At 50.6% G+C, this 23,237-nt stretch overlaps 1 long non-coding RNA gene across 2 annotated transcripts; it reads right to left on the bottom strand.

The window, feature by feature from the left end:
* Positions 1-44: 44 nt before the first annotated feature.
* On the bottom strand, positions 45-15,335 carry LOC125933189 (uncharacterized). 2 transcript variants are annotated; one of them, XR_007460877.1, is made up of 6 exons: positions 7,998-15,334; positions 7,714-7,804; positions 7,031-7,224; positions 5,471-6,759; positions 3,258-5,383; positions 45-3,001 (listed from the first exon to the last, which is right to left on the bottom strand). It is a non-coding gene; the product is annotated as an uncharacterized LOC125933189 (long non-coding RNA). The 2 variants fall into 2 exon arrangements; XR_007460876.1 differs by having other exon boundaries at positions 3,258-6,759; positions 7,998-15,335.
* Positions 15,336-23,237: the final 7,902 nt, after the last annotated feature.

Raw genomic sequence — 23,237 nt, 5'->3', positions numbered from 1 at the left:
GATTCAGTGGAGATCCACACGGAAGAAAAGAGAGAGAGGGGGGCCAAATGTGTGGGTTCCTGAGATCCTTACCCTCGCGTCTACCAGGAAAAGCTCCGCTTGATCTGTTTCCAATGTTGAAGCCTCTGTCTAATGTTGCATCCTAAAAAAAGTAGGTTCTGCTGATGAAAAAAGGCTGAAAAGCAATGTGCCAAGAGGCGGCTGTGCCGGCCGGGGCGGGATGTTGCGGGAGAAATGAGAGAAATCGGACCGGGAGTCCCGGGCAGGGAGTCTTTGAGACAGAAGCACTACAGATTTTTCTGAGCAAAGCCACACACTGAAAAGAGAAAGTAGTCCTCTCCCTGAGTTCCTTCATGTTAGGGGGCTCACGTAATTTATTATCCTCATTGGAACACTTTTGCGAAGGAAGTGGGGTTCCATGAAAATGTATGGGTGGATACTGAGGCCTCGTCAGCTCTGGCTGCCCTGGGTGAACCAGAATGCCAGGTCATCCGAATTAGCTGCTGGCCATGTTGACTCAGGCCCCAGTGGGAAAGATAGACCTATTTCTAAGGAAGTCATCAGTTGTCACATCGAGTAAAGGAGACAGTTCCAGTAGGGAAGTTACCCAATGTACACAATTGGATTGACCCTACATATCGAGGCTGGCTTGCTTGCTTGCTTTTCCACTATACTGGGAGAAGAGAGAGAAAACCTTCCATCATATTAATCTCATTCCTTTACCTTATAGGCCCTCTCCTCTTCTGACACTGAAGGCAGAGAGAGTGGGTTACTGGAGTCCGTCCCACTGAAGTCACAAAAATGACCAGAAAACTTGGCTTGTGTGCCACGGCTCATGGACAGTGCCCAGGAGGAGATTTGGTGACATCTCCAGAGGCCACGAATGCTGCTCTGAATGTGGACCTGCGTGTCCGTGCCCCTCCTCTTCACCACCGTTGGCCACCCCCGTACCTCCAAAGCCGTTCAGATTCTGTTTGGTGATAGTTAACACGTCTAACCACTTCTCCGAAAGACCAACAAGAGGAAACCACCAGCGAGAGAGAAAGTCAGCTTGTTACAAGTTCTGGCCAACTCACACCTTGTGTTTGTTCACAGAGTCTGCCAGAAAGTTCCCTCCTGACAGCCTAATTTACAACTTTCCTTGAGCTGCCAAATCATCACCCAACAGACTTCTCCTATAACTCCTGCTCTGCTACCCGACTATGGCCTCCTCGCAGAGCATTAAACAAAAGCACTCAGACCCAGCACAAGGGTGACCCACATCAGGCACAAATAATCTACCTGTCACTCACCCACCACACTTGGCAATTGGCAACAATAACGTGGGCGGCCAAGTAATTACAGCAGGGAAGTTGGAAGACGAAATTTATGAGTCTCAATCTAAATGCTTGGCATGCTGTCTCACTAGAAAACTGAGCTCCTCACGGTCAAGAACGGAGAACTGTGAAAAGTGGGTAGATTAGGGGCTCTGAGCTACATATCGAGGGTCTCATCATTGTCAAAACAAATATTTTATTTAGCATACATGTTTACACCTCCTGGCCCTCCAGCGGTTCCTGGATCTCTCCCTGAGGGATATGCAAACAACGGAGGAATAATAAAAACCAACAAGCTACCAGCATCAGGACCAAACCCCGATGCAGATCACATTGCCAGCAAGACTTACGTGGTGACCATCTCCACGTGGTAGAAGTGGGCTTGACCTCTATCTGCTCCCTGCTGGCTTTCTATATTTTCCAAATTTTCTACTACAAACACATATGCCCTTGATAATCAGAAAAACACAAACGTCGAGAGCAAAACGTCGTGGAATCAGGATCCAAATGCAAGTCTGTCTGACGATGAAGCCAGAGTCCTTCCCCCTACTCCTCACTACTGCCTCTCACCCGTGTCCACCTTGGACACCCTTACGTATTTTATTCTTATTTAATAAACAAGTGAATAGAGCTGGATGTGTGCCAGGTACCTTTCTAAGACTCTTAAATGTATTAACCTGCTGAAACCTCACACCATGCTGTGATGTGGGCACTTTCATATTCTCATTCTACAGCTGAGAAAACGAAGGCACAGAAAGCTTAGGCAACTTGCCCAAGGTGACACAGCTGTGAGCAGCAAAACTGGGATTCTTCTCCAGGCAGCCTGTCTCCAGAGTCTGTGCTCTCCATTGCTCAGTTAAGCTGCCTCCACCTTCTCCTACTCAAGGTAGATCCTCTCTGGTCTGCATATCCTTTTCCAGCCTGGCCAGGCCCCCACCACCCATGTTAGTGTCCAAGTCGGACAGTCAGGCCAAAGGAGCATCTTTATGAAGAAAGTGGCCGGGCGCCTGGGTGTCTCAGTGGACTGAGTGTCTGACTCTTGATTTCGGCTCAGGTTGTGATCTCACGGTCATGAGATTGAGCCCTGCGTCGGGCTCTGAGCTGAGTGTAGAGCCTGCTTGGGATTCTCTCTCTCCCTGTCTCTCTCTCTCCATCTGCCTCTCTATCTCTCTCAAAATAAACAAACATTAAAAAAGATAGAGAGAGGGAGAATGGCTCCAGCCTCGAAGCCTCGGATGGTCAGTGTCCATGACGACAAGGAATAAAAGATGTGAGGATCCCACTCCCTTAAAAAATAACCACAGAATCATTTTTCTCATCTCCCCAAGCACACATTTACATTAAGGTCCTTGAAAATGTTTTTGCCTCCTTGGTTTGTCCCTGGTCTTCTCCTCCTCTTAGACTTTACCTCCTCAGCCAACCGCTCCCCCATCACACACACGTCATCGACATCTCCATAAAGGGAGTTGTCCATGCTGGGCCAGCCTGTTGACCTCTCTGGACCCCAGATTTTCATCTGAAAATTCAGGGGTTTGCACTGAGGGTCTCCGATTAGGGTGCCACCTGGCATTTGCAGTTTGTAAGTTATGTCCGCGTCCATCACATCATTTTATCCTCAACGACCCCGGACAATGGATGCAAAGGTATGCTGTCCTCAGTTTCCCAGGGAGGGCACTGACGGTTCTCTGCAACAGAGAGAGAAACCCAGATATCCCAGTGAGAAGCCTACAACTCCTTCCTCTTCATCCCCAACAGATCTAAGGGTCCTTTCAAGCTCACGGTCTGTGCTTGTATGCCTGCCTCGCGGGGCCCTGTCCCCATCGGGGCGTGCTGTCTGTACGTTGGAGCCAGCTGCTGCAGAATGCTGGCCACCTGGGACATTCGAGAGTCTCGCGTGCTACCTGAAGAATGCGGTGATGAAGTGTTCCCTTTAATCCTCACCTTCGTGGGTCTGGCACTTCAGAGCCAGTCACTGAGAGCACGGAATCTGGTCCGGGTTTTCTGCAAGCCGCATCTGGCTGGCCCTTTCCCCAGCCTGTTCCTTCCCTCCACAGCTGGTCGCCTGCCTGCCCAGGCGGGCACGTGGGGGCGGGCGGTGGGGGTGCCGAAGAATTTTCTGGATTCTGCATCGGCTCACCCTCTGGCTTCCATTTGTCTCTTTAGACAGATCTGACATGGTATTTACATGCGTGTCGTGCCATGGGTCTCAAACTTCCTTCCAGAAGATCCTTGCCTACATAGCAGTGTTGTTGGCTGGAGGGAGGGGTGGGGAAGCTGGTATGATTCAGGGTGCATAGAAACCAGGTAAGCACAAAGGTTTATAACTCACACAGAGCTTGGGGCCAAAAATGTGTACCCTGAGTAGCGTAAAGATGTACCCCACCTGCCTGAAACAGTCCTGACTGACACCTGCTCCCAGTTGTCATTTTTAATAGCAGCCTCTTTCACCCGATCAAATGTTTCCTGGTTTGCACAATAAATTATATGCATACCCTGTCTATGATGTGACATCGAGGGCTGCCAAGTTATAGAATCTCCAAGCCAAAAGGCACGCTGAAGAGCTGTAGACTCAGGGACCCATCCAGGGCTCAGAATCCCCTTCTGAAACGTTGTGACAGAATTAAAGCACTATTGAGCAGTCCGTTCAGACCCACAGCTTCATAAAGGTTTTCAAGTCACTTCATAGGTGTCTGTTGTGTCTCCAAAGCTCACAGCACGGGAAGACCTCATCAACGTGGTCGGAAAGAAAGGTGCCCAAATAACTCAGTCACGGATGAGGCAGGGACATTGGTAGAGAGAAGGAAGGCACCAGAATTTCTGAGTGCTCGTTGTGTGCCTTCCACCATGCCAAGAAGTTTGCCCTCCAGTATATGCATGTGGGAAGCGATGCTGAGAAAGACACGTAGGAAGGCTAAGTAAACCACCCCGGATCCCAAGAGCTAGCATCGGCCGGGCTGGGACTTGAACCCCAGCACGTTGCCCCTGTTAGAGCCTGTGGCCGCCCTGGTGTGTCCTCCCCCCATCTCCTTTCTGCTCTGGTGCTCACAGTGGCAAGAAAAAAGCGTGTGGCTGGCCCTCACCTCTTATGCCAGGCGGCCTGGCAATTCCCAAAGAACACACTCTTCAAAGAGGGGCTGAAGGGGCCCCTGGGCGGCTCAGTCAGTTAAGCATCTGACTTAGGCTCGGGTCATGATCTCGCAGTTCGTGAGTTCGAGCCCCGCGTCGGGCTCTGTGTTGACAGCTCAGAGCCAGATTCCGTGTCTCCCTCTCTCTCTGCCCCTCCCCTGCTCACGCTCTGTCTCTCTCTCTCTCTCTCTCTCTCTCAAAAGTAAACGTTAAGAAACAAAAAACACACACAAAAAAGAGAGAGAGACTGAAGAAATTCTGTTACAATCTACCCCCATCTTACAAGTAAGTGTCCCCTTTCATCGCAGTGACGAAACGGTACTTAAGGGACCTGGTCCCCAGTGGTGAACGTGGTTACCCCGTGGTCTTAGCGTTCTCTTTCCTTCTGAGGAAAAGGCAGGGGCTGAGAGAAAGGAGGCCATTTCGAGCTGCTCCTTGGCCCTAGAGTGTCACTGCCGTGGCCCCATTTCCTGCTTGAGCTATCACTTCAGACCAGCTGTCTTCTTCTGGAAGATACCCGAGGGGCCCTCAGGAGCTCCCGGGACTGGTGGGAGGGAGCCCCAAAAGGCCCGGGTCAAATGACGAAGGATTTCTCGCGCCCTGTGTCCCGGGAGGCGCTTGCAGCCGGGGCAGGTGCGAGGCCAAAGCACCCTCGGGCCGCCTGCTGCAGCCACAGATGATGGGAGACGGACATCCCCCCCGGAAATAATGTCTGAGGGAACAGGAGGGGATTCGAGAGCGAACCAGCGCTCTTAACTTAAACTCAGACATGGGTGCACCACCCATTGTGTGCTCGGGCCCCACACCGAGTCCACAAACAATGCAGCGTGCCTCCCCCACGGTGTTGAGCAAGACACATTTGCTTCCGGCCGTGACCGAGCAGACCCCCCATGGACCCTGCGTGTCTTATCTCCCGGTCCTGTGCGCGGAGGTGGTGCGGCCTGGTGGGAAAGGGCGGAGCGCTCAGCGACCTTGGTCATGCCCTTTAGCCCCACCTGGGTATCAGGTGCCACGTCCCAAAGTCAGACCTTGTAGCAGTATATGGCAAAGACGTCTCGCGTCGTGTCGTAATGATTCGATGCGTGGCTATCACCTGAAACCCAGTATTTTCACGGAGTTTTACGGCTTACGGCAGGCTAGGTAAAAATAGGGAGTCAGGTTTTTTTCAGAAGTAAGCAAATAACAGGAGAGGTGGAACTGTGGCAAAGGTTGATTCAGAGAAGTGACGTTTTCAAGCCTGAGATAATGCGAGTGAAAATGAAAATGCGTGTGGTCCGTAGAGAGAGAAGAGGTTCTAATCACCCCTCAGTGGTGTTTCCTCCCTCATGCACCCAAACCATGACAAATTAGGCACCCGTCTCTTTTTTTTAATGTTTACTTATTTATTTTTGAGGGACAGACAGAGAGAGAGAGAGAGAGAGAAAACACACGCGGGGGAAGGGCAAGAGAGGAGACATAGAATCCAAAGCAGGCTCCAGGCTCTGAGCTGCCAGCACAGAGCCCGACACAGGGCTTGAACCCGCGAACCGTGAAATGATAACCTGAGCCTAAGTCAGACACTTAACCGACTGAGCCTCCCAGGAGCCCCCAGGCACCTGTCTTCTAACTCACACTGCTCCGACGGCACATGCCCTTTGCATGTGATGCCATGGGGAGCCTGGCAAAGGGAGAGACCTAGTGCCTGATCTGAAGAGAGGATAACTGAGGGGGGAAGAGAAAAGACGAGCACAGAAAATAACTGTAAAATGGGATAAGCCCCAAAGAAGAGGGACAAAGTCCCCATAGAAGGTGCTCAAAGGATGGATAAGTCAGGCCAGCTTGGGGGTGGGGGGGGTGGAGGGGTCAAGAAAGACTTCATGGAGATTTGAGATGGTGTTTCAGAAAAGCCAGAGAGACACGGCAGAATTTCAATGACAGAGAGGAAGGGACGGGGGAGGGGGCCATGGGAGAGACATTCCAGAGAAGGACAAACACTTGAGCAATGGCAGAGGGACCAGGAAGTGGTGTGAGGGTAGAAAGTCCCTTCCGTGTGGCCGAGAAGTCGAATGGAAGTCTGGCAGAGGATCAGACGAGGCTAGGGTACAAGCAGCCTTGAAGAGCAGACTAGAGATATTCTGCTTCATGGGGCGGGAACAGGGGGCGGGGGGGTTGGGGGGGGCGCCGGGTCTGCGCTGGAAGAGACGGAGCCTGGAAATGGGCCACGGGCACAGGTTCCTGCCACCCCATCCCCGGTTACTGTGATGGCCTCGGAGAAGTGTAACCGAAGTGTGGGTCAGAGGGGTCAACATGATGGCTTTGCAGACAGACTCTCTGGGACCTGGGAAGTGATGAAGGGGAGACATGAATGGGGAAGATCCAAGGACCCCTGGACCACCAGACCCCCTCCTGTCCCTCTGGTGCACATTAGTAACACATTAATTCCATTATATTGTATATTACAATACAATTCTGCTACATCGTATTTCATTTTACTGTAACAAATATTGCAGTCTATAATTACATTGATACATTCTAGAACTACATTATCTATGTGCATATACGCGTATGTATAGTGGATAAAACAAGTCATATAATACGGTATACATTACATAGAATGGACCATGGCCGTTTGGTACATTTCGTCTTGAGTTTTCGCTCGGCTTACACCTGCATGTATACATCCACAGATACCGAGTCACCCGGTTTCCCTTCCAAAATAAGGATCATCCCCTTGGTCTTCTGTTCCGTTCACTTCCCCCGGGTCTTTTCTTCTCTCTTCTTCTCTTGAGGCTTCTCGGGGCCCCTAAGGCATTTTTATTTGTATTATGTCGCTTATAAATGTTTGGCTTGGCCGACAACATCAGGGTATATGTATGACACATGCACACAGATACAGATACAGAGATACAGACAGAGAATCTAAAGATATATATATATCTATATATCTATAGACAATGTGTGTTGTAAAAATAAATTATATTTTATAAATTATATATTTATATTTTTAACATATATGTTGTTTTTTATTTGAGAGAGAGAGTGTGTGCACACGTGAGCAGGGTAGAGGGACAGAGAGAGAGAGAGAATGTTAAACACGGAGTTTTAACTCCGTGAGAATGCCCAACACAGAGCCTGAGCAGGGCTTGATCCCACCCCCCCGCCCCCCCTCCCCGGGATTACGATCCGAGCCGATATCAAGCCTCGGATGCTCAACCGACTGAGCCACCCAGGCGCCCTATGTTTAACATACATAGTTGAAACAAACTTTGCAGATGTGACTAAAGTGCCAGACCTTGAGAAGGGAAGACGATCCTGGATCATTCGGGTGGGCCCAACCCAGCCGCACGAATCCTCAGAAGTGGAGAGCCACTCTTTTTGTCCAGCTGGGGTCAGAGAGAGACAGACCGACAACAACAGAGGGTCGTGAAGATGCGACGCTTGGAGAGGCTTTGGGGATGGAGAGGCTTTGGGGCAGCCTCCACGTTGGAGAAGGCAAGGGAGCCAAATCTCCGCCAGGTCCCCCGGAAGGAACTCAGCCAGAAGACCCTCAAAAACTATGTCGCCTGCCTCACCTACCTCATCCACGCCCTAGCTGCGTGGCTCACGGCCTGAGAAAGTTACTGCGACTCTCTGAGTCTCGTTGGCCTCCACGGAAATGGGGGTGATGCCTTGTCACGGAAGGTCAGGGGGCTCCCTCAGGTGTCAGATCGATCACCCCTTGCTTCTCACGCGCAGGCCAGTGGGTAGGAAGTGTCGGTGTTTCTGCCGGAGCGGAACGCGTAACTTTACCACACCATGTCCCTTTTCTGCTCAACACCTTCCAGAGGCTCCCCTTCTTACTCACAGGGAGCCTACAGACTTCCCCTGTTCTCAAGGCCCTCGTGACACTATCTGGCCCCATTTCCTCTCTGACCGTGTCACCCTCTACTCTCCCCGCCGCTGACTTTGGTCCAGTCACTCCGGCCGCCTTGCTGTTGCCGGGGCACAGCAGGCAGCTTCCAGCCTTGGGCATTTGCACCTGCTGTTTGCCTAAAATCCTCATCCTTAGTATCCACATGGATTTCTCCCTTAACCCCTTCACATCTTCACTGCAAATATTACCTTCCTTTTGAACCTTCCCTGAGAACCAACTTAAAACTGCAGCACCCCCAACCCAGCGCCCCTCACACCCTCTTCTGGGCTCCTCCGAGGTAATCGGGCCTTCTAACACGACACAGATTTTATCTGTTCTGTTTGCTCGGTTTTCTCCGTTGGAACGTAAGCTCCCATGAGGGCTCCTTTTAGAGGCGGCAATAGGTGATCCATCAATACGTTTGAATGAATAAACAGCTATCTAATCAGGAAATAACTATCAGCATCATCTCCCACTAAAGACCTCTCCTTTCGGTTACAAATGGAAAAGGAAGCCAGAAGGATGGTAATCAACTTGCCCTTGAATGAGGAAGCCGCAGCTAAGAGCGAGTCCTTGACTGATCTCGCTGAGCCCAGCCCTCCCAAGGGAGGTGTGGAAATGTGGTCCAGGGTCTCCGGCCCCGGCCCTGGTGTCCCAGACAGAGAGAGCTGGCCTTCCCATTTCCCCGTCCTTCCTGGTTTCGGCCTCTAAAAACCGGAAGGACATTTCGTCTCAGGTTTTCAGCACTGGCAGGCCCAGGACGGAGCAGGAAGTGTGGAGGCGTGCGAAAATGGAGAGAGAAGAAGAATTAAGCTCACTGCACGTAGAGGGCTATAAGACTTCCTCTGTAGCCGGTCACAGCACACGGGGCTCCACGTATCTTCACTGCGCGCAGCGAACGCGATTGTTGGCCCGCATTCCACAGCACATTCTGTGCCCAGCAGAAGACGGACGGGCTGAGACTCGCGCCCGAGTGAGCTCACACTCCGCGGTGGCGGACCATTGGAAAGACGAACTCAGCTCATCTTCTCCCTCCGCGGTGTCCATGCTGAGTGGACGGGAGATTGAAGAAGGTCCCCAGGCGTGTCCCGATCTCCGAGGCACTGTGTGCAGGGTTCATGGCAAGCTTTCGAATCGGGCCAACAGAGACCTCTTGGGCCAACGGACACTTCCTTAAGGAAGGAGTGTGTTTACTTCACTCCCCAGCACTTAGCCAGTGCCCGCTCCCCTCAACAAATCCTTGTTCCCTAAAATAACCACAGCCTCAGAGCCTCCATAAAATGGGATCATAAAGCCCGCCTCATGAAGCCGGGCGATGAGGATATGCTGTCAAGCCTCTAAGGTCTTACCCAGTGCCTGGCACGTGATAAGCATCCGTGTAAATGAACTGTCCCTTTGGTCACTGGAGGTGATGTGATGGTGGAGGAGGTCTAGTTAGCTCTGGATACATTCTAGCCCGTCCTTAAATCTCTAGTTGTCCAATCCAGAAATTTGGACTAAGCATGGGCTTGACGAGCTGGACATCAGGGTGACCCACTTCTCTTAGAAAAGCCTTGTTCTGGGGCGTCTGGGTGTCTCAGTCGGTTGAGCGTCCGACTTCGGCTCGGGTCATGATCTCGCGGTCCGTGGGTTTGAGCCCCGCGTCGGGCTCTGTGCTGACGGCTCAGAGCCTGGAGCCTGTTTCGGATTCTGTGTCTCCCTCTTTCTCTGACCCTCCCCCCGTTCATGCTCTGTCTCTCTCTGTCTCAAAAATAAATAAACGTTAAAAAAAATTTTTTTTAAAAAGAAAAGCCTTGTTCAACTGGAGCCAAGGCTCTGGAAGGGGAAGGATGCGTTTCTGTATCCCAGGCCTCCAGGGCGCCTGGTGGCAGAGGTGACACAGCAGGAGTGCACACGGCCCAGCCTGGTTCAAGGTCCCTCCCTCCCTGCGGCCAGGCACGGCCCCCGGAAGGGCACCAGGTTCCATTGTACCTGACAAATGGACGTATCAGAGCAAAGGCAGGCAATTGGAACATTTTCCCAGCCTTCCCTCTGTTAGGTTTTCAAAGCTGAAAACGAATAAAAATTAAAAAAGAAATGCTAAATGTCCCTCCCCTTAACTACACATCCGCATACGAGACCCAGCTAAACTACCCTTGAAGCGCACCTGCCCATCTCCTCAGCAGGTCCAAGGACCACCTGCCGATGTGCGGGGCTTCAGTAAAGACCTAAGACCTTTCTAGAAGCGAGATACTCTAGGATCCCCCGAAAGCTTGGGAGGTTCAGCTCGGAATCTGCTTGGCTAAGAGGGGTGGGTCTCACACCCGCAAGCTGAACCGTCCCTTTTTGGAAAAGCGCGCTCTTTCTCACACTTCTCACTACGATAATAACACAAAGGAGACCTCTTCCAGAAATAAAAGCAAAGGGGCTTGCTCAGCACCAACGATGCTTGCAACAGAGGTCTGTGAAAATAAGATCTGAATCAGATAGGCAGCCGTGGGTGCGATAATCATTTCAGAAGTGCTTACTGACAGAGGTGGGCTTTCTTCCGCAATCGCAGGGGGAATCGGGGGATGTCTCTCAAAGAAACAGAAAACGTAATGACTCAAATGATTTCAAGTTATTGTCGCCACCACTGGGTTTAGTCAGGCGTGTCGCCTTTTTCTTAGTGTAGACACTCAGCTTTAAATTAACCACTCTGATAAACAGCAGCGACTTGGTTACGAATGGTAGTGGGCCCTCTTGATTTTTTTTTTTTTTTTTTTTTTTTGGAAATGTGTTGGAGCGGACTCCTGAGTTCCGCTCCTTTAAGTCAGCAGCTGTGCCCCACTGTCCTTCTGTGAAGCCCCCAGAGCTGTGGGGGAAGAGAGACGTTCCGGGAATGGCTTGAGGCACCAGGGTACAATCTTCCCACAAGGCAGGCAGCTGAGGACCTACTATGTGTTGCTCCGGATATGGGGGCGTGGTGGGGTGAACGAGGAATAGGGTCCGGAAGACGCGTGTCAGAGGGCTCTACCCAAGCAGATACAAGCACTGAAATAGGATAAGCGTGGTAAGCAAAGCAGGGGGAGTGTGCACCCACTTCCTGGAGGTGACAGCCAGCCCACATCTTTAAAGACGACTAGGAATCTGCCAGAGAAATGACGGAACGGCAGGCCAGATCCACATCTGGGACTTCGCTTTATTAAGAAAAACCGCTTCGGGGCGGCGGGGGCGGGGGCGGGGGGCTCAGTCGGTTGAGCCTCCCACTGTCGACCTCAGCTCAGGTCAGGATCTCCCGGTTCGTGGGACGGAGACCCACGTCAGGCTCCGAGTTGGGCCTGCAGCCTGCTTGGGAGTCTCTCTCCCCCTCTCTCTCTTCCCCTCCCCTGCTTGCCCTCTCTCTCTCTCTCAAAAAAAATAATAATAATTAATTAACTATGTTTTTAAAACTTAAAAAAAAAAGCTGCCTGAGCCACACAGGAGGACCCACAGTTGCCTTCGAAAGGGTACAGCGCACCCCTCGTTCAGAGGTCTTTAAGTGATCCTTCTAGAGCAAGAGATAATTTTTCTCAGTTGTCTCTTACGTAAGCCTTCCGGTCAGCTACATCTGAGGCCATCGGTGGTACAGTGGGAGTCACAGAAAGGACGTGTGAACACCGCAGGAACTGTGGTCTACACAAGCTGAGTCCAACCCTGCCCCCTACCTTAGGTTTGAAATTGAGAAACCCAGAGACGGCCACAGCCCTAGGCCGCTGTGTGCAAAAAATGGGAACTGTCACTCACCGGGTCCCTCCCCCTGTGTGTAACCAGAATCATCGGCCTCTATAGATTTGGGAACCAAAGCGGCTTGACCATTGTGCATGTAAGCCGTCTGCATTGGTCCAGAGGAGACCCAGTGAGCAACAATTCAATTTAGAGTTCACTGAACCCTCTGGTTTGGGAAGGAAATTGCTGGTAATCAATTGCAGCAAGCACACAGGCTCAGGGCCAGGAAGAGAAAAATCACTTTAATGGGCAAAGCAGATGTTGCTAAATTCATTGCAAAAGTGAGATGGGCATAGAGCCAGGCCTTGCATGAGAGATGCTGATCTGTTCTTCCGAATGAAGAAAACAGAGACACTTCAAAAGGGGGGGTTCTACAAGGGAAGCCAGAGGTCTGTGTCCCCGTTAGATTGAATAAAAGAGAATGCACTGGGGTGCTCAGGTCTCCCGTACGATTACGGGACTTCGAGCTGTTAACATCTCGTAAGGACTTTAAGCAAATCCAGAATACCGGCTCAAAAACTGCCTGGGCGGTCTTTATTCTGTTCCAGGGCGACCACGTGCGTGGCGTGGAACACTAGCACTTTATAGCATCACCCCCGTTTCTTCCATCGAAGAGTTGGCTCCACCATCGAGAGATGGTATATGGCATGGGCCAAAGCTCTTAATCTCCCTCAGTCTCAGTTTTATCCGCTGTGAAATGGGCCTAATCTCGCTTACCACGAGAGAGCAGCTGTGCGGATTCGAGATAACGTCTGTAAAGAACAGTGGGGAAGCAACGTAAGCAACGGCGTGTTTTCCCAACCACGACGAGACCGGTGCCACGGGGACGTGGGACGGCGGGCTCCTGATGGCGTAGCGAGGTAGGGGGAGGCCGTGTTTCAGGTGAGGAATGAACCGGCTTAGCCACCGCCTCTCAGCGATGGATTACATCGCGGGCCAAGTGTTTCCGTGTATGTTTAGGCGGCTAAAATATTTGTCAAGCACGTACGAGTTTAGAGAGAGCAACCTCAGGGCCCAGGAAGGGCACCTAGTGCACTCGGGATGTTCATATGAAGTAGCTCCCGATGCAAGCCCTCAAGAGAAACGGTGGGGTCCGATTCCCCAACTCTGAGACGTTCCTTCCTTATCGAATTCCTACCCGTCCTTCCAGGGTCTTTGAAGGCGAGCCAGAGCCCCTCTCGGGAGCATCATCCCAGATTCCTGTGGACCGCAACATTTCTACTTATTCAGACACTCTCCCAGTTTTTGTCACCTGCCCTAAATCCTTCGTGGAACAAGATAGGTTTCATGTTAAACATGTTCGTGGAAACCTTGAAATGCAACCTGCTCGATTCTTTGGCCCTGTCCTAGCAAATTGCCCTCCGTTGCTCTTTGCCTGGATCGCGTGGGTCTCTCCCGAATAGCGTGTAACTTCCTGAGGTTCGGAGATGGATCCTGAACCAGTTAAAATCTCCAAACCGGAAGGCAGAGGACGCCACTACTCACCTCGCTCTGTGACCTTGAGCCGTTTCCCAGCATTTGCGAGCCTGGGTTTCCTTGTGTGTGAGTTACAGTGCCTTCCCCCTCAGTCCCGTGCGAGGACTCACAAGATCAGTCCTGCCAAGTGCTTAGTGCTACCGTGTCGGTGGACTGGGAGCCGTGACTGTCCTAAAAAGTCTTCAGCCGGAACGCCAACCCGCACGCACGTCCCCCGACGTCTCCAAACCTCAGGTTGTCCCCATAAAGCGGCCACTCTTCGGAAAGCCGCGCCCCGCTAACAGCGTGTTTGCAAGTGGCCGTCGGCTTTCGAACGTTCCCGAGAAGTTAGCAAAGGCGCTGAGGGACTTTGGCGGCGAATTTCTGGGGGCTGGTGCGGGGAGGATGTTTACCAGAGCACAAAGGCCAGGTCCTGAGCAGAGAACATTTTGGCCCAGATAGATCCCGGAGAAGGCATTTTTTTGCCAAGCGCCGTCTCCATTCCCAGGTCCTGAAGTCAGCGTTAGAAGCTAAACAAACCTTCCCGGGTTCACATGTGTTTACTTTTGGCAAAATGCAACTTCCCGTTTGAGAGGAAAAGGGCAGTAAAGCTTCCTATAGCCTCCTCGGACATAAGGTCTCTCCTCAAAACAACTGATACGTTAAGCGTAAATGAATCAACCGTACACACTGAGAATCTCCCGTCCCCTCAAAACGTTCACGTTTGAAAGGGGGAACACGCTCGACAAAACCAAAACAAATATTTTTTCAACTGCTGGCCCATGAGGATTGTTTAGGCCATTTCTTCTTCTGAGAGCAAGAAAAACAGACCTCAGGAGGGAGCCAAGTTACATGTGCTGTGTCAGAGAAGTCACTCCAACACGCTTGGGGGTTGAGATTTCTCTTACGCAGAAAGTCAGAAAGTTTAAGTTCCCACAGCCACTCAAACCACATTCCCCAGCCTGAATACAGAACAACTCGGTCTTTCATTATATGACTCTGTCCCCAGCCACAGCCCGTAGGGCCCCGAATTCCCTTGGATGGTCCCATGCCCTGCACTTGGGGTTCGAAAACTGACTGACTGCTCTTCACAAATCTACCATCACCTTTTACAAGGACCCTAGAGAACTTCTCCTGCGTATGTGAGCGGGGGAGGGGAGGGGGGTGGCTTTCTGCGATTTTTATAGCATCTAGCGAAGTTAGCGTAGACTTTGAGCTTGTTTATAAGCCAAGAGCTCTCTACGTGTCTTGGGTCTTTTTGTCATGAAATATTAAATTTGTGGGGGCGCCTGGGTGGCTCAGTCGGTTGAGCGTCCAACTTGGGCTCAGGTCATGATCTCAACGTTCGTGGGTTCGAGCCCCGAGTCCAGCTCTGTGCTGACAGCTCGGAGACGGCAGCCTGCTTCAGATTCTGCGTCTCCCTCTCTCTCTGTCCCTCCCCCTCTTGCTCTCTCTCTCTCTCTCTCTCTCTCTCAAAAATAAACATTAAAGAAATATTTTTATTATTAAATTTGTAAAGGATCTTAAATCATCTGGTCAACCGCCCCCTGTCCACCCATATGCAGACACATAATAATAGATATGAAAAACAGAGGTCTGGAGAAGTCTCCTCCCTAGGTTCCAAGCTTCTTGCTCCTCTGGGCAAGAACCATTGAACTTATCCTTGTGTTCTCCAACACGGAACCACGAACACAATAAGGGCTCAGGAAGAAAGTGTCAAATGAGCAAGTCGGAGAGCTGTGCTAAGTCTACAGAATCAGGAAGAGAACACGGGCATCCTGACTCTGGTCCTCCGTGCTCCCCACACCCCTACCTCTTGTGTAAGCTCCTTGAGGGCTGCGGAGGAAATGACTTACAGTTCTTTTTGACCGGCCTTTCCCAAGCACCGAACTTTGCAAGCACTCGGTAAGAATATTTTGAATGAGTAAAGGAAGTACTGACTGATTCAGCAGAGGAAAGCAATTACGTGGCTGAGGTAGCTGCAGAGGGTCCCCCTGGCTTGCAACGGTTCGACTGAGGATTTTTGGACTTTATGGGTGGTGTGAACACAAGACACATCCACTAGACGCGGCACTTTCAATTTTGAACTTGAATCTTTTCCAGAGCTGGCCGGACAATATGCAGCGTGGTCCTCTCCCGCGGTGGGGCCGCAGCCTCCAGGCAGCCCGCCGTCCCGAGGGTCCACGACCGACACGCTGACGACCATCCCGCACCCGCACGGCCGTCCCGGTTCTCACCGCAGCACAGCTCTCCGTCAGTCACATGAGGCCGTCGGCACAGTGTTATCAGACGGGCTCTGTGTTACGTGGGTCTGTGCACCTCCCGGCTAACGGAAGTGTGCCGAGCGCGGACGGGTAAGGTCGGCTCGGCTGAGCTGTGAGGTGCCGTGGGTCAGGTGTATTAATGCATTTTCAACGTCTAGTATTTTCAACTTTCAGTGGGTTTATCAGGAGGTAGCCCCCTCGTAAGTCAACGAAGATCTGTATGTATCATTATTTTCTTTTCTCTTATTTTCTTTTCTCTTATTTCGCTTCACTTCATCTCCTTTTCTTTTTATATTATTTTCTCACACTTTATTTTCTTTCATTTTATTTTCAGTAAGCTTTGCGCCCAGTGTGGGGCTTGAGCTCACAGCCCCGAGATCAAGAGTCCCTTGTTCTTCTGGTGGAGCCGGCCGGCACCCCTGTAAATCCCATTCTTGAGTGATTTCAGTATTCTCCTGCCTGGAAAGGGAAATTCTTTCCTCCTCTAGGACGCTGGATTTAAGAAGTGAATATGTGCGTACTCCATACACTCCTTCGACCCTAGGGTCTGACCTGACACTTATAAAACGAGACGGCAGTTACGACGGGAGATATCACCACCACCCCCCCCCCCACAATGCTGCCTGTTCTCTTGCTACCAACCAAGGCTAACCAAACCCATCAGTGACTTAAACCTTGGATGACAATGGCTATAACCTACCTCCCCGTCTCATCCATACCCTCCCTACCGAAGGGGACCTCTCCTAGCTTTTGGACCCAGCGGGATCTTTCGTTACTTTCACTACATCACGCTCAGGGGCATGCCGTGGTCTCTGTGTGGCATATGCTTCGCTATCGCTGTGATCACCGTGACCACCCCCACCACGACAGCCACCAACCCCCACCACCGTGTCCATTCCAAACCAACATCACCAGCACGAACAGCCCTGCCCCTCTGCCACCTTTACCACCCAGTGACCATCATCTCGCCACGATTCTCTCAAACCGGGGGAAAAAAAGTCGTCCTCCCCCCCTCGGAGCCAGCTCAAATGGAAGCCCCTACACGCCTCCGGAGTTTGGAGCAAAGCCCCTCTCTGAGCTCCTACAGTTGCTCGTTCTCAACCGTGGAGCTGGAGTAGGGTTTCCAGTAGCTTGTGTCCTCTGCCGGACCCTGAATCCCTGACTGAAAGGAAATATTTAGTCTGAACACAGGTCACAGAGCAATAAGGGTCAAGAGGAAGGAAATGTGTGAGGACCGGTGACCCAGAGAGCAGAGTGGGGGTGTATCTGCCCAAGCAAAGACCAGAGGGCTTCAAGAGTTACTGACTTTGCCCCTCAGCAGAGCCTTAGTGTGGCTGCTTTTATGGCCTGCCTCTCCCACCTGTCCGGGTTTCTCACTTTCGTTCAACTATTCATTTAACAAAATCATAAGTCACCTGTCCAGGGGCACCTGGCTGGTTCAGTTGGTGGAGTGTGTGACTCTCGATCTCTGGCTTGTGGGTTCGAGCCCCACTTTGGGTGTAGAGATTACTTACAAATTAAAAATCAATAAATAAAATATAGAAAAACAGAGCACCCGTGGGGTACCAAGATGCCAGGTATGCTGGGGAGATAAACAATGAGACCGCTCTCACACAGGAGTAGGACAGTTTGGGGGCGGGATTGCACGGGAAGGGTGTTGTAGGGTCAAGGAAGCCTCCAAAAGGAAGTGAGGTTTAGACTGGGGTCCGACAGCCGGCTAAGGGCTGGCCAGGTAAGGAGAGACGAGTTCGTGATGTGGACACCGATCTCTTTAGTTTTTTGAACACACTGAGCTTATTACCATCCAGTCCCTGGAAATTTCCATTCCCGCTATCTGGAATGCTGTGCTTCCCCATCTTTACGTGGATGGCTTCTGTTCACTCAGGCTTTATCTCGGATGTCACCTTCACAGAGAAACCTGCCATAACTACCCCACCCGAGGGATCCCCTTTCCAAACACTCTCTAGCACGGTGCTCCTCAAACACGAACATGTGTAGGAATCATGGGGATGGTGACGGGGATCTGGTTAAAAGTGCAGACTCTGATTCGGGCGTCTCCTGAGATTCTGCATCGTAACAAGCTCGTTGCCAATGATACGCCAGCGATATGATGCTGCTGACCCAGGGGCCATGCTACGGGCAGCTCTAGCTGCAACATATCGTCCTGTCTGCTTTTAAGGGCTGCAAAAGCCCTTAACACTGCAAAATCTCCTCGTTCGTTAACTTTTTCTATTTATTTATTTTCTCCTACCCACTAGGCCTCTAGCCTAGCTAGACATCAGCCCTCCATGACAGACCAGCGTAGGAAATCTTGAGTATCAGCCAGTGTCATGAGGGTGGGTCAGCGTGAGCCAGGGGTCCACAGTTCCTGCCTCATTATTCCACTCCCCAGCAGCCACCCTGAGCTCCTCTCAGTGCTGGGAACGCTCTGTCCTTTCCTGCTCTGTTTCCAGGGTAAGCCCTCGGTGTTTCCGGTCCCAGCTACCCTCTCACCTGAACCTTGCCCCAGTGGAATTCTTGTACTCTATACCATCGTTCCTTTAGTCTGTCTGGTTTCTACTAGGCCCCACGGGCAACAGCTCTTGAAATCGTTCTTGAACAAGCTTCTCTCTGGCGAGATCACGTGTCTCATTCTGCTGCATGCTCAATGAGCCTTTCAGTCGGGGGTGGGGCACACTTTCCAGTTTCTCATTTTCCTTTTTTCTGGCCACCGTCTTCTTCCTCCCTGACCCCCGTGGGCACAGATCATCCCTTCCAAGCAGAGGAGCATCACCTCAAGGTCAAGTGCGGTGCTTGGACCGTAGAACTCCAGGGCACAGACAGGATCCTGGTCCCTGGAGACCGAAGGCTGAACCACAGAGGGAAATCGGGCCCCACACAGGAAGAGCGATAACCTCCCAACGCAGGACACAGAGAGTGCACACGGGGCCACACATGAGTGAGATGGGCTCAGAAAGTCCATTTCCTCACCCCACACGGCTCTCTGGCTTCTCCTCACCAACTACGCCTTCTTGGTCCCTTCTACGGCAGTTCTCCCCCTCGCCCTAACTGTTGACGTGATCTGCGTTTAGCCTTGTTTCCTTCCACCTTTATCCTGTCCTGCTCTTAGAAATCCCAGCCCTTCACAAGACCTTAAATAGTATCTCTACGCTGTCAGCTGCCTGATTTCGGTCTTTATTCCAGATAGGAAGGATCCGTCAACAACAGGATCGTGTAATCGACCATTGGGTTAATATCATCACCTAGATGTCTTACGCTTAACATATGCAAGACGTCGCAAGCTTAACATATTGCAAACCTGTCTGTCTCTGTCTGTCTGTTTCTCACTCACTCACTCACACACATACAAACACATACATGTATTGACACACATCACCCCCGTTTAAATTTCGCTCCTCACCCAGTTTTCCAATTACCTACTTGCTCAGGGCCACAAAAAAACCTCAAACTATCTGATGCTCCTTCCTTGCTTCCCCTACGTCCAACCTGAATCCGTTAGAATACGCTTGGGAGGAGATGAACAGAATGTAACTTGCAATGATTTAACCACATGAGAGTCTGATTACGCTTCTCACAAATGAAGGCCAAAGAGAGGTAGTCCGGGGTACGGCGGAGGCTCCAGAATGTTATCAGAGATCTGTCTCCTAACTTTCTGTTTCCCGACGGGCCACTGTCCTCACGCTTGCTGCCCCTTGTCCGCAAGACAGCTGCTCTACCCACACCAGTGTCTGCAGCCAGGGCAGGAAGGAGGGGAGTAGCAAAGGGAAAAAGATTACTTGACAGCTGAATATCCAGTAAAACCTTGGATTGCCAGTGACTTGTTCTGCGAATGTTCCGCAAGACAAGCAAACATTTCTAATAAATTGTAACTTTATAAACAAGCCGTGCCTTGCAATACGCGTCGTACGGGATGCCCAACGTCACAGGATCGGAGCTGAGCCAATGGTTTCTTGAAATTCGCCTTGATAGACGGGTGCTTTAGATGACAAGCCTGTTTCTGGAACGAATTATGCTCGCAAACCAAGGTTTTACTGGACTTTCTCTTAAAGAGCTTTCCAAGACTCCCTGACCAGCAACTCCCTCTGATGTCTTGTTGACTAGAACCGTATCGCATGGCCTCGCTTAGTTGCAACAGAAGCTGGAAAATACAGATTATTGTTTTAATTAGGTACATTGTCACCCCCCAAAACATTTCTATTATAGATGTTATATAATTTACATTATGTACCATTAAATTAGTGAGGAGCAAGGGGAGAGTGGATATTGGGAAATCAGTCTGAAGTATCTGCCACAAAACCCCTCAACAAGTCATTATTCCTACCTCCCAAGATATCACAAATTCATCCCTTTGTCTGCACTGCCACCAGCACATGTCCCTCCTTTCTACAAGTCACTGCGATAGCTGCTTAAGTGACTTTGATTCTCTGATTGCAGGTCTCCGATTCTTTTCACACCACAGGCCAGAGTCATCCTTTAAAAGCATGTATCACATCATGTAATTCTGTTGACATAATTCTTGTGTTGCCCTCTTACCTGCCACTGCACGTAGACTACAACCCGGGCACCCATCTTAACCCACAGCCCCTGTACGATTTCACCCCTACTCGCCGCCTCTCCGGTTTGTTTGCATTGCACTGTTTACTCATCCACCCGTGCATTCGTTCCCGAAAATGGATTCGCTGAGCGCCTACTAGGTCGTAAGCACTGCTTTAGGCACTGGGGATAAAGCAGCAAACAAATGAGACAAAAGCGCCCTCCTTCACGGAGCTCACACTCCAATGGAGGGAAACAAAATACCCAAAATAGGTGAGTGAGAGACTTAGTGTGTTGGGTGGTCATAGCCATTCACCCTACTCCAGCCTCACTAACTTCCTCCATCATTCTGACTCTTCTCACTGAGGGGCTCATCTGCCCCAAATATTCTTTCCTCAGCAGCCCCACTGCCCTTCACTTGCATCCTGTGGTATCGGCTTGAAGGTCGCTTCTCCAAAGAAGCTTTCTCGGAACATCTGTTCTAAAATGGGACCACCTCGGTATTCTCCTTCGTAGCACCTACCACGCTTCGAAATTGGACGGATGGACAGATAATGCATGAGTTCATACGTTTACTTGTCTCTCACACCGAAAATTCACTTCTGCAATTGCAGAGACCATGTCAACTTGATTCCAGCCCCAGGGCTTAGAACATCCAGTGCCTGACACACGGAAGGCTTAATAAATATTTGTTGATGGATGAGTAAATCAATGAATGAGTGAAGCGGATGGGACAGGGTCCTTTGAAAAGTAATATGGGTAGACGATAAGCAGAGAGAGAGAGGGAAAAAGTCTTTCTTAAAGGGAATGAAGTGGGCAAAGACAGAGAGGCAGAAATCGGGTTGGTCTGCAGGGCAGTTGGCAATTTGGGACCAGAATCTCCAAGAGGAGGGGCGCCTGGGTGGCTCAGGTTGGTTGAGCATATGACTCTTTTGTTTTTGTTTTTGTTTTTATTTTTGTAATGTTTATTTATTTTTGAGAGAGAGAGAGAGAGAGAAAGACAAAGTGTGAGCAGGGGAGGCGCAAAGAGAGAGGGAGACACAGAATCCGAAGCAGGCTCCAGGCTCTGAGCTGTCCGCATGGAGCCTGACACGGGGCTTGAACTCACGGACCGTGAGATCATGACCTGAGCCGAAGTCGGATGCTCAACCGACTGAGCCACCCAGGCGCCCCAGCATATGACTCTTGATTTCGGCTCAGGTCATGATCCCAGGGTCATGCGGTCGAGCCCCACGTCGGGCTCCACGCTGAGCAAGGAGCCTCCCTCTGCCTCTCTCCTGTACTTTCTCTCTCTAAAATAAAAAATAATCATAATAATAAATATAAAAAAATTTTTAACGGAAAACAAGCACCCCTTCACAGACCAGCACCACATGTCCTTGGAACAACATGCACACCCAACCCAAAGTCACCACAACAAGCAACCTGGAAATCCAAAGGCAAGATAAATCAACATGGAATTACCTCATGCTTGGCTTACAAATAGCTTCTTTCTTGCTACCAGCTTAATATATTTTTTTATTTTAATTAATTTTTTAATTTAATTATAAAAGTAATACATATGTATTCTAGAAAATTTGGAAGTCACAGAAAATGGAGTATCCGTCCTGTGAGCATGAAGACAGGCTTTCACCAACCAGGGAGCCCCTTCCTCGGGGCTCCGAACAGCGCACGGGAGGGGTGGCCGTGGCCGTGACTAAATCCAGGACAACGGCTGGAAGAATGGCCCCCCAGTCCCAAAGAGTTCCTGCCGTGGGTGACACTGCAAATTGTTCTCTCCCCTGTACTCTTGGTTCCTCGCCAGTCAGAGAAGGAATTTTCTGATCAGTGGTTTTCAAAGTGTGTTCCCTAGAGTCTTGTGGAGTTTTCAGAAAGGCTGGTGGGGGAACGGGGAACGTCTTCAGACAGTGGAGATCCATAACTACCTGTGTCTCGTTTTGGATTTTGGCCTAAGTTCTGTATATTGGATTTTTTGGTTGTTATTTTAGTTTGCTTCGCTTTTAACAACAGATGGGGGCGGGGGGGGGGGGGAACTAACACAAGATTGTCATTAATTTTTCCAAGTACTCAGTAAAGTTACTTCCAACTCTGACTTTTAACGAGGATTTGAATTCCTTTCTGGCAGAAAGCAGTACAGTCATGAACTAGGCACGATGGAAAGCGTCTTTTCCTAGGGGTCTAGAGGAACTTCGAGCAGATTCTTTAGGACATCAAGGTCTCCTAAATAGAGTAGCTGCTATTGGCTTAGCTACAGCTGTATATGACCTCAGACAAAGCATTTAACCTCCCCACGCTTCAGTCTTTTCATCCCAAAGAGAAGGATCGTATCACCTCCTGTACTGGATGCAGGGAAAAGAAAACCATATCGCGTACATAAAAATGCCCCGCACGCAACAAGGAACATAGCCGGGGCTTACGTTCCCTGACTTCCTACCGTGTGCCAGGATCTGGCATACGTTCCAACGTTCCACCTGCTCACACGCCTATGAGGCAGGCGCTTTTTAAGAAGCGTCTATTACTGTCCCCATTTTGCAGATGGGAAAGTGAAGTTCGATGAGATCGGGCAGCTCCCTTTTTGTAACTTCGCACAGATCTTCGGTTCATGAGACTAACTACGGCGCGCCTGTCTTGAGCGCTCGCGTGATGGGAGATCCTGTTATGAGGCTTTGGTTCATTTAATCCCTAGGTCAATCCAATGGGGCAAGCACTACTTTTACAGGCTGGGAAACTGAGTCACAGGGAGGCTGAGTGCTATGGCGTCTCTGCTCTTTTTTAAGTCGACTGCTTAGAACTGGCTTTACTTTCTCGACCGGACATTAGAAGCCTGTACAATTCGTCGTCTAAATGATCTTGGCAAAAACAAGGAAAAAGAATTATCCTCTCAAATGAGAATTCCCAGGGCAGGGAGGGCGTTAACTCAAAACTTACAGCAGGACAGGGCAACCA

This window comes from Panthera uncia, chromosome D2 (genome assembly GCF_023721935.1).
Source record: "Panthera uncia isolate 11264 chromosome D2, Puncia_PCG_1.0, whole genome shotgun sequence".
Taxonomy (NCBI): domain Eukaryota; kingdom Metazoa; phylum Chordata; class Mammalia; order Carnivora; family Felidae; genus Panthera; species Panthera uncia.
Note: the sequence above shows the minus strand (reverse complement) of the source record. Positions and strands in the feature narration are given on the sequence as shown.